The 10,685-nt window shown below is 44.8% G+C and overlaps 1 pseudogene across 1 annotated transcript; it reads left to right on the forward strand.

Annotated features, from left to right (window-relative positions):
• Window positions 1-3,473: 3,473 nt before the first annotated feature.
• On the forward strand, window positions 3,474-3,886 carry LOC311624124 (small ribosomal subunit protein eS24-like; annotated as a pseudogene). The gene has a single exon. The product of its transcript is annotated as a small ribosomal subunit protein eS24-like (transcript).
• Window positions 3,887-10,685: the final 6,799 nt, after the last annotated feature.

The raw sequence follows: 10,685 nt of genomic DNA on the forward strand, positions 1-10,685 counted from the left end.
GCTCCCCACCCAGTAATATTTTGCAGATGCCGTGGGGCTTTCTAAAACATATTTCATATCACGCGCTTATTTGCTTAGGTAAAACAGAGTATGGTTGGGGCTCAGAACACGTTTTGCAAGTTCGCCTGCTGGTGTCACACAATGTGTCTTGTGAGGGGCAGTTTCTCCAGGAGGACATAAAACCCTCATCCAGACAGTTTCCTGTGGATTGTTAGCAGAGAAGGATGCAGGAGACAAGTCGGTGTCTTCATAACCATTACAGGACCTTGGGAAAGACTGGGAAACACCTAGCAATTGGATTTGAAAGCGTTCAGTCTCTCTCTCTCTCTCTCTTGCAGCAATAAATTCTTAGAGTCATATTAGTTAACTGGAAGTCCTTGTAGAACAAGAGATGCATTTCCAGCACTTCTCTGGCCTCCCTGTTGTAGGGGCTCACTGACTGCTTACTTAATAAATGATTGAAATGAAAGGCCATGTGCTTTGTTTTTCTCACAGATTCAACGGCCATTTAGCAACAAACAGCCATTAAAGGACCACCCTGGGATGCAGAGATAAATGAGACACAGTTCCTGTCACCCAAGAGCTGGGGGCAGACAGACTGGGAAGCAGCTGTGAAAGAATTGCTACAGAAAGTCGAGGCAAGGAACAGGGAGGATGGCTGAGCCCCTGTCCCCGGAGAGAGCACATGGCCCATTTCACTACTGGGTTCCTGGGCCTGAGGTGGGGGGATGCTCCAGAGGATACACCCCACTCCTCTCCCCTCCCTCCAGACGGCATAAACAGAGACTCTGGCCTGCGGCTGGGGCCAGTGGACAGAGCCAAATGCTGTCAGCAGCCACAGGGCCAAGTGGAGCAGGAGAAGTCAGACTGTCACACTGAGTGTGTGAGCCCTCAGACCTGTGCCCTTGGGACCCCCGCTGCACCACGCCCCCTTTCTCACCACATGCTCACCTAAGGGGAGAGGGGTGGGTCAGGCGAAACTTTGGGAGATTAGGGTGCAGGGAGCAAAATCTAAAGATACAGATACTTGCCCTGGCTGGTTTGGCTCAATGGATAGAGCGTTGGCCTGCGGACTGAAAGGTCCCAGGTTCAATTCCGGTCAAGGGCATGTACCTTGGTTGCGGGCACATCCCCAGTAGGGGATGTGGAAGAGGCAGCTGATCAATGATTCTCTCTCATCGATGTTTCTAACTCTCTATCCCTCTCTCTTCCTCTCTGTAAAATATCAATAAAATATATATTTTTTAAAAAGAGATATAGATTTATAAAAATAAATTAATTAAATTAAATTAATTTTTAAAAATAAAAAATAGCCGAAACCGGTTTGGCTCAGCGGTAGAGCATCGGTCTGCAGACTGAAAGGTCCCAGGTTCGATTCCGGCCAAGGGCATGTACATTGGTTGCGGGCATATCCCTGGCAGGGGGTGTGCAAGAGGCAGCTGGTCAGTGTTTCTCTCTCATCGACGTTTCTAGCTCTCTATCTCTCTCCCTTCCTCTTTGTAAAAAAATCAATAAAATATATATTTTTTAAAAAACACAAAAATTCCATGACCCTACAAGATGGGTATTTTAATAATAATAATAATAATAATAATAATAATAATAATAATACAGATACCACTCAAGGGCCAATAATACAGTAGAGTGAAAGCCAGCACAGCCCAATTTCACTAAACCTGAAACTAGATGCCTGGGGGCAAATAAAGCCCTCCCTATCAACAACTTCTCTATATCGGCAAGTGACTTTGCTTCCAAAGAGAATAGAGGTCGTTGTGTGATAACAAGGATTTGTTTCCTAAGCGGGTTTTCAGTAGATCGTCAGTTTGGTAGAAAAAGAAGTCTATCCCTTAAGGGTCATGGTAGAGGTGACCCATCGTGTGATACACAGAGGTGACAGGTACTGACATTGCCTGAGACGAGGCTTGGTGCCTCCTCAGACTGTCCACCTGCTGCACACAGTGCCCTGCTGTGTGAAATGAAGGATTGAACTGGGTGATCTCTGAGGTCTCACGTGTAATGTATGAGCTTCTCTGCCCTAACAAATCGTTTCCCCAAAGTGCTCTATCAACAAAGCCCAACACTGGCTTTTCTTTCAATCACTATTTGTCTTCATCACCAAAGGCCTTTCTCAAAGGCAAAGAAAACTCATAGGAAAGGGAAAGGGGAAAGACCCAGCAATCTCCACGCTCAGATATGTATTCATCACAGTGCTTTATGTAGAGAGCGGTTTTCCTGTTACATTTTGATTATAATCAAACTGCGAAAGAACTGTTATCTCCCTGTTCCTGCTTTTTTTACTTTACACTCTTGAGACCTTTGGCCTCCTATATTAGAGAAGCTGTAAATGCTACAAGAGAATGTTTACATTTTTAAATCCATTTTCCTTGATCATTTGTCGAAGGAAGAAAATAATCTTTGTACGAGCACACCCATTCATCTTGACTTTGTAAAAACTGTTCCCCCACAGAACCTACCCTGTGCTCAAAGTCACCTGAAGGCCACCCTTCCATTCATCAGCATTTCCTTTCTCCCAGAGGCTACTTCTCCATCTGGCAAGCTTTTGCTTCTCCCAGCCCGCCAGCACTCTCCAAGGTGGGGAGGGGAAAGGCAGGACCTGCCCTTGTAAACTTGGGACAAACCTTGAAAAGAATGTGGGGCTTGGAAGTTAGTTGTGTTGTAAACATGTATTTAGTGTTCGCATGGAATTTCTAGCCTTTTAGAAAAATGGGTTTGGTAGTCTTTCTTGAGAATTGGAAAAATCCCAATGTAGTGATCAGGAAACCTAATAGCAGCTCTCACTGAGTCGCTGGGAAAGCAAAAGATCTTGCCAGAGAAGACTCTGCTTGGCCAGCAGAAGGTGAACTGAAAGACACAGGGAGGAAAGCCAGCCGAGATGTCTGGCAGGCGCAGGCAGGTGAAGTCTGGCTGTCCCAGGGTCAGAGTTGTGAAGGTCTGCACTCGCACGCACTCACAGCAGAACACTCCAGAGATTTTACACAGAGCCCCGACCCTGTAGGAAACAACCACGTGCAAATCACATACAGCGAGTGGAGCCAGGGAAGGCAGGATGGCGGCAGTCATAACTCAGTTGCCAAACTACTCAGGGCCTCACTGCCAAGGAAGCATCTGAAGAAGATGTTTCTTATCCATTATAAACCTAATTGGAAGAATTTGATGATACCATGTGACAAGCCATAAAACTGGAGGCTTCCCTTCAGTCTAAAATCACTGCCGAACTTCCACAGATGTCATGACTGAGAGGTCATGGATAGGCCAGAAGAAACTTTGTGCCCAGTTTACATTACCAAGAATATTGTTAACAGGACCCAATTCAGTCAACCACAATATTACATGTGACCCTATGTAAAGACCCTATTCTTTGAGGGGAGAGCAGAGGAGAGAAAGAGAAAAAGACAAGAGTCAGCCATGGCTCTCAAGAAATAAAACAGCTCTCTTCCTCCCTGGCTGCTTGAAAATAAACCTTCATCATGAATGACACAGTAACCATCCGGACCAGGAAGTTCATGACCAACAGACTTCTTCATCAGAAGCAAATGGTCATTGATGTCCTTCACCCTGGGAAGGCAACAGTACCCAAGACAAAAATTCACTAAAAACTAGCCAAAATGCATAAGACCACACCTGATGTCATCTTTGTGCTTGGATTCAGAACCCACTTTGGTGGTGGCAAGACCCCTGGCTTTGGCATGATTTATGATTCCTTGGATTACACAAAGAAAAATGAACCTAAACACAGACTTGCAAGACATGGCCTATATGAAAGAAGAAGACCTCCAGAAAACAGAGAAAGGAACGCAAGGACAGAATGAAGAAAGTCAGAGGGACTGCAAAGGCCAATGTTGGTGCTGGCAAAAAGAAGGAGTAAAGATTCTTTGGTGATTTTATCTGTGATAGTTGTGCAGATTTTTTGTGAGAGGATTAATGAACTATAAACTTCAAAAAAAGAAAAGAAGATAAAACAAAAATAAATATAACAAAGATTGAGACCACGGCTAAATGAGGCTGGAACATATTTCCTGCTAAAAAAATATTTATAGAATGATGAGTGATTAAATGGTAAGAAAGTATTTTAGAAGCACCGAAGAGACAAGGGACACCCAGAGGCGGACATTTGAATTTGACCTTGAATAGTAGGTGGGGTTTTCTCAGAGATAAGGTGAAATCCTTTGCTGGTCCAGGAAGAATGTGAGGGAAGAATAGGGTCTAAAGAATGTGCGCATTCATAGGAGAGTGAATAGTGCACTGTTGGGGTGGAATATTTAACTTATAGGAAAGGAAAAAGGAAAAAAAAAAAAACAATGATCTCCTCACCCAGATATTTAAAAAAATGACACTGAGGAGAGAAGCAGAATGAAGTCTAAACTTTATCTTGGGCAGTGGGGGTCAGCAAAGTTTTTAAAGAGGGAAATGACATGATCAAAGTTTGTATTTTGAAAAATTACTGTATGGTTCGGAGGATGGATGGAGAACTAGAGGGAGGGAGAGCAGAAGCCAGCCAGGGAGGAGAGAACTGGCAGCATCCACTCAGATCCACTCATTTGACCAACAGGGGTTAATTAAGCACTTAGAGGCCCTGGGTTCAGGGGTGGAGGGTGCATAAGACTGATGGGAACTACTTTTAGCAAGTATATATTTTGGAGGAAATTATTTAAAATATTAAACAAATGATTACACAAGAAACTGATTACAATTATTATAAATGCAGAAAGGAGAGGTATAGCATGCCAAAAAACATAACACCTATAAGCAGGAAGACCCAGTCTGGTGTGGGTTAGAAAAGCCTTCCTGGAGAAGTGATATTTAAACTAAGATAGAAGTTGGTTTGACAAAAGTATGGGGATGAGGGGCAGTGAGGGGAGTGTTGTAGCAAAAGAAAGCACATTGTACAAAAGACCTGGGGAAAGGAGCCCAGGGCATGAGGGGCAAGTGGGCAAGGTGAGTGTTAAAAGTTAGTTAAGAGCCTGATGGCAAGACCTCATTGGCAGTTTAAAAATCTCTATACTTGTATTGATTTCAGAGTGGAAGAGCGGGAGAGATAGAAACATCAATGATAAAACAAAAAAGAAATATCAATGATGAGAGAGAATCATTGATTGGCTGCCTCCTGCACACACAAATACCCCACTGGGCATGTGCCCTAACCAGGAATAGATCTGCGACCTCTGGTTCATAGGTTGACACTCAACCACTGAACCACACCAGCCGGGCCTCATGGGCATTTTTAATGTAGACTGTGGTCTTGATCCTAAGAACAGAGGGGAGGTTTGATGGAATAGAGAATGTCATGCTCAGGTCTGAAGATTGGTCTGGCTGCTGGGTGAAGAGAAATCAGTGGGTTTGGAAATACTAAGGAGCTAGAAGTGATCAGAGTAGGGTCTAGGACAGACACAAGGAAACAACATCTAAGGCTCCATGGAGGAAGAGAAGGCAGTGAAGGAGACAGTGAAGCAGTGACTGGAGAGGCAGGAGGGGGAAAAAAACAAACAAACACACACTCACACACACACAAAACAAAAACAAACACAGGAGAGACTGAGACCTGGAAGCTAAGGAAAGAATGTTCATTGGGAAGTCAAGGTAAAATAGGGACAGAAAAGTATCCAATCAATTTTGCCCGATGAAGGCTGTAGGTAACCTTGACCAGAGCAGGTCCAAACCAGATTTCAGCAGTTTGAGGAAGAAATGGGAGTGAGGAAGCAAGACAATGAAAGGGATAAGAGATCAACCAGCCCTGGCTGGTTTGGCTCAGTGGATGGAGCGTCCGCCTGCGGATTGAAGGGTCTCAGGTTCGATGCCAGTCAAGGGAATGTGCCTTGGTTGCAGGCACATCCCCAGTGGGGGGTGAGCAGGAAGCAGTTGATAGATGTTTCTCTCTCATTGGTGTTTCTGGCTCTCTGTCCCTCTCTCTTCCTCTCTGTAGAAACCAATAAAATGTATTTAATTAAAAAAAGAGAGAGATCAACCAAAGGACTTGTAAGCCTGCATATACGCATAACTAATGGACACAGATAGTATGGGAGTGAGGTCATGTGCTGGAGGTGGGAGCGGCCAGGGAGGGGTCAATGGAGGGAAAAAGGAGACATATGTAACAGTTTCAACAATAAAGAATTTAGATTTTTTAAAAAAGGATAAGGAGATTAGCTTGATGGCTCCTCTGAGGGTCAAATGGAATAAGGCAACTGAAAGGGCCGAGGAAACTCTGGTGATATCTGAACCAAACGTGTTCATTGTTATTAGAGAACGGAGTGGTGTCCAGACCAGACCCACACCCATAGCCCCGCAGGCCTTCCTGCTGTACGTTCACCTGCTCCTTTATTCATCACCACAGCCTCGTGCGAGCAGGACTGTTTTCCCACTTTATAAAAGATAACACTGAAGCTCAAAGGCATTTGGTCAAGTCCCAGGTTAGAGTCAGGGTTTAAGCCAGGACTGTCAGCCAGCAGGTCTGTGCTCCCTATTTCCCCGCCCTGCCTCTCCGTGCTGTGGAGGCGGCGACAAGCAGGTGCCTGAGCCCCTGAAGCCATTGTGGCTACAAATTCCTGGACTCACTCTCTACTCCCGTAGGTTAGTGACGTTACGCTGTGTGGTGTGATGTGCATGAAATTTGGATTCAACCAAACCTGCCTTTATCGTTTATTATCTGTGAACTTTAATTTTTTGTATTGGAGATGGGGGGAGCCAATGAGAATTTTTTCTTTTAAATCTATAGGTGTTATGGGAAAAATGTAACCATGGGCTTAGTGGGGGATGTTTATAAAGTGTTTGCCCACGATAAGCATTCAGCACATGTTACCTTTATATATATATATATATATATATATATATATATATATATATATATATATATATTTGTATTGATTTCAGAGGAAAAGAGAAAGGGAAAGAGAGAAACATCAATGATCAAGTTTGCAACTAGGCATGTGCCCTGACTGGGTATCAAACAATGACCTTCTGGTTCATAGGTCAACGTTCAACCACTGAACACACCAGCCAGGCCTTGGTAGCTATTAACATTTAAATTGTTCTACCACTTCTTCCCCAACACACATCTGCATATGAACCAAAACCCAAACTTTCCCTCTGACAGCAAAACTGATGAGAACAAAGTGCTGCTATAGGTCCTGCCACATGTTAAACATGAACTGTGTAGACTTGGACACACACTGACCACCTCATGGGTCATTTCAGGGAAGTCTGGTGATCAAGAGTCTTCTTAAGCATTGCCTTCCCCATTAGCAGGTCATGATGTTAGTTCTTGGAAAACCCTCCCCATTTTATTTAAATGCAGTGAAGGCAGGACACTGACCTCGGATAGACAGGAAGCCGGCAGGTGGTAGAGGAAAACAATAGTGTCACTGCTAATAATGCTAGAGTTAAGGTCATGTACCAAAAGCCTTCACTACCCCCGTGACACAAGGTAATTCAGCATTCAAGCCACTCCCCAAAATATGTAAAAATTCCCTCTTTTGTGTATCCCATTCTCAGAAATGAACATAATCTTCTATTTGATGTATATGCTTCTCCTTCCAGACTTTTTAAAATAAAATTTTTAAAAATATTTTTTTATTAATTCAGAGAGAAAAGGAGAGGAAGAGAGAGAGAGAGTGAAATATCAATGATGAAAGAGAACGATTGATTGGCTGCCTCCTGCACACTCCCCACTGGGGCTGGAGCCCACAACCCAGGCATGTGCCCTTGACTTTGGGACTCTTCAGTCTGCAAGCCGATGCTCTATTCACTGAGCTAAATCTGCTAAGGACAAACTTTTTTATACACAAAAAAAATTACACACAGATATTTGAGGATGATACTTTTCAAATTTTTCTACAATTCACTTCCCTACCCAATACCATGGGTATCAACCATGTTGGAAACACAAATCTATTCCCTTTTTATTAATAGTTGTTACATCATTTTCTTTTATGTAAATTTACCTGGGTCTTTTAATATATATATTTTATTTTTTTTATTTTTTTTTAAATATATTTTATTGATTTTTCACAGAGAGGAAGAGAGAGGGATAGAGAGCTAGAAACATCGATGAGAGAGAATCATCAATCAGCTGCCTCTTGTACACCCCCTACTGGGGATGTGCCCGCAACCAAGGTACATGCCCTTGACCAGAATCAAACCCGGGACCTTTCAATCCGCAGGCCGACGCTCTATCCACTGAGCCAAACCGGTCCCGGCTAATATATATATTTTAATTGATTTCAGAAGGGAAGGAGGAGAGAGAGATACTGAAATATCAATGATGAGAGAATCATTGATTGGCTGTCTTCCACATGCCTCCTACTGGAATTGAGCGCACAACCCAGGCATGTGCCCTTAGCCAGAATCGATCCCGGGACCCTTCAGCCCACAGGCCAATACTCTATCAGCAAAGCCAAACCAACTAGGGCTTACCTGGGTCTTTTAACTATCAACTCCAATAATATTGTTCTCAGAAATGCGTTTCTGTGACATAAAATACTAGAAGCAGAATTCCTTGGTGAAACTCATTTTGAAAAGCTGTTAGTTCATACAAGAGTGCCTTCTGAAAATGCTTTCCTATTCTCCCCAGGTCTGGAGCAGGAGGACTCCAGACCCAGTCCTTCTCCAAGGCCCAACTGCAATCGAGCACAGTCTGTCTAGGAAAACAACAGAGCCAACCAAAAATGTTAACTATGGTTGAGAATACTGTTTAAGAAGGTGCATAATACATATCGGGAAGATTTCTATTTAAATGACTGAGCAAACAATTACTCTGCACCTGTATGTATTTTGCTCCTCTGTAAGGTGCTGGGGATAGACAGATAGGACACCATGCCAGTTTTCATTTGTTGTGTCTGGAAGAAGGCAGACCTGGTCCCAGGGTAACACTCACATGGGGGCCGCAGGAAGGAGTCACTCAGCCAGAACCCACTTGAAGAAATCTGGTGTGTCAGTGACAGGGGATAAGAAACAGAGAGAAAGGAAGGTGTCAGATCCTTAAGGATATTTTCCCCCAAAACTGTAAGAAATTACTAAAACCTTTTTCAGCTGGGGAATGACGTGGCAGACCTTCATTTTAGGAAACCCACTCTGGCTAAGGGATGGAGACTACATCGAGGGAGGTCCGACTAGAGGTGAGGAAGTTGGCTAAAATGTCACAGAGTGTGCACATAGGGACCTGGGAAGGGACACTCCAACAAAACTGGGCAGCTTTCAAGGCAGAAGAGTGGTGTGGATGTTGTGTCTTATTGGACTGGGAGGTGGGGAGGAAGGTGGGCAAGGGGTAGAAATGTGAGGTGTGAGGAATAGTTTCTTTAAAAGGGAACACTGGAGGTCATTGGAGAGTATATTGATTTTAGTAATGTAGCAGATGGCCCCTGATAGAGCCTAATCAAAGAGGAGCTGTAATGGATCCCATAATCCCAAGAGAGAGAGTCACGTAAGAATGTGATAGAGTCTGCTCCAGGCAGAGCCCCGGGTGAGGATAGTCCTTGGAAGAAAGTGGAGGGAGATTCAAATCTGACCGAGGCTATTTGCCTTTGGGGAATTGGCCTTGGGCCCTCTCTGACCCCGAGGCTCTACCTCCTGATCTAGCTGACGACTTCCCTTTATTCAATTTGTAATTCCTTTAGTAGGACAAAGGCCCTGAAATGCCCAAAGCGTTTCTGGAAGAGGAACAAAAACCACAGCAAAAACAACTGCCGAAGTTTTTAAACAATGAGGCCATTGCTCCGATGAAAGTGATTTTGTGACATTGGGGAAAGATGTGTCTCAGCCCCACAGATTTCACTGTCCCATGTATGTATGTTGGATGAACTCTTGGACCCCCCAGTGTTCCAGGGACCCAACTCCAAAAAAACACTGCCTTGGACTCATCACAAGGAGACAATGGGCTTCTCAACAAAATCTCATGCCTGAAGTTTCCCCTCTGCCCCAAACCTAGTCAGAAAGTTGTTTTCTGAGGTCCAGGAATGAGCTCACCCTCCAGGGGTGTAATTCAGTATCACACCAACCAAGAAGGATCACAGGACACCCTCCAGCATTGGCCAGGCACTCCCAACACACTCTAGGGACTAACAGAGGCCAGCATTGTCGCTCCCATCCCCCCCGAAGACTCAATGGGAGCCAGCCTGCGTAAACAGATCCTCCTGTGCTCCGGTGAAGCCACACAGGAGCATCTAAAGGAGCATTAACAACGCCGCTTTGTGAGGCTGCTGGCGCACAGCCACCCTGCTTCCCACTCCCAGGGGGCGGTGAACAGCGCCGGCTGCATTTCTGTGCACAAGCCTCACTGCGCATTTGGGAAACGTCCACCAGCAATCTGAGTAGTTCCGTTTTGGGCTGCAGGTTCACCCAGGCAGAGGCCAAAGTCCCCCATCATGGCACGAGCATTTTACAGGGGCCACGTGGGCCTATGTCTGGCCTCGTCTGAGGCAAACACAGACGAGCTGAGCGAGGCAGGGGGACTACCAGGTGGCATCGTGTGTCCTTTTCTACCCCACAAGCCTGAGCCTCACACAAAGACCCTGCTTCAGGCAGCCAGTCTGTGCCAAGTCGGTTCTGTTTTCACACCTCTGTGCAGAGATAAGAGGTAATGGTTGGGGATCACATAACCAAGTTGCGAAATGAAACTGATCAGCTAAAATGGACCCGGTTAGGTGCCAAAGTGGGAGCCAGCTCGGTAGGTCCTC

This window comes from Pipistrellus hanaki, assembly GCF_964339955.1.
Source record: "Pipistrellus hanaki genome assembly, chromosome: 6".
Classification (NCBI taxonomy): domain Eukaryota; kingdom Metazoa; phylum Chordata; class Mammalia; order Chiroptera; family Vespertilionidae; genus Pipistrellus; species Pipistrellus hanaki.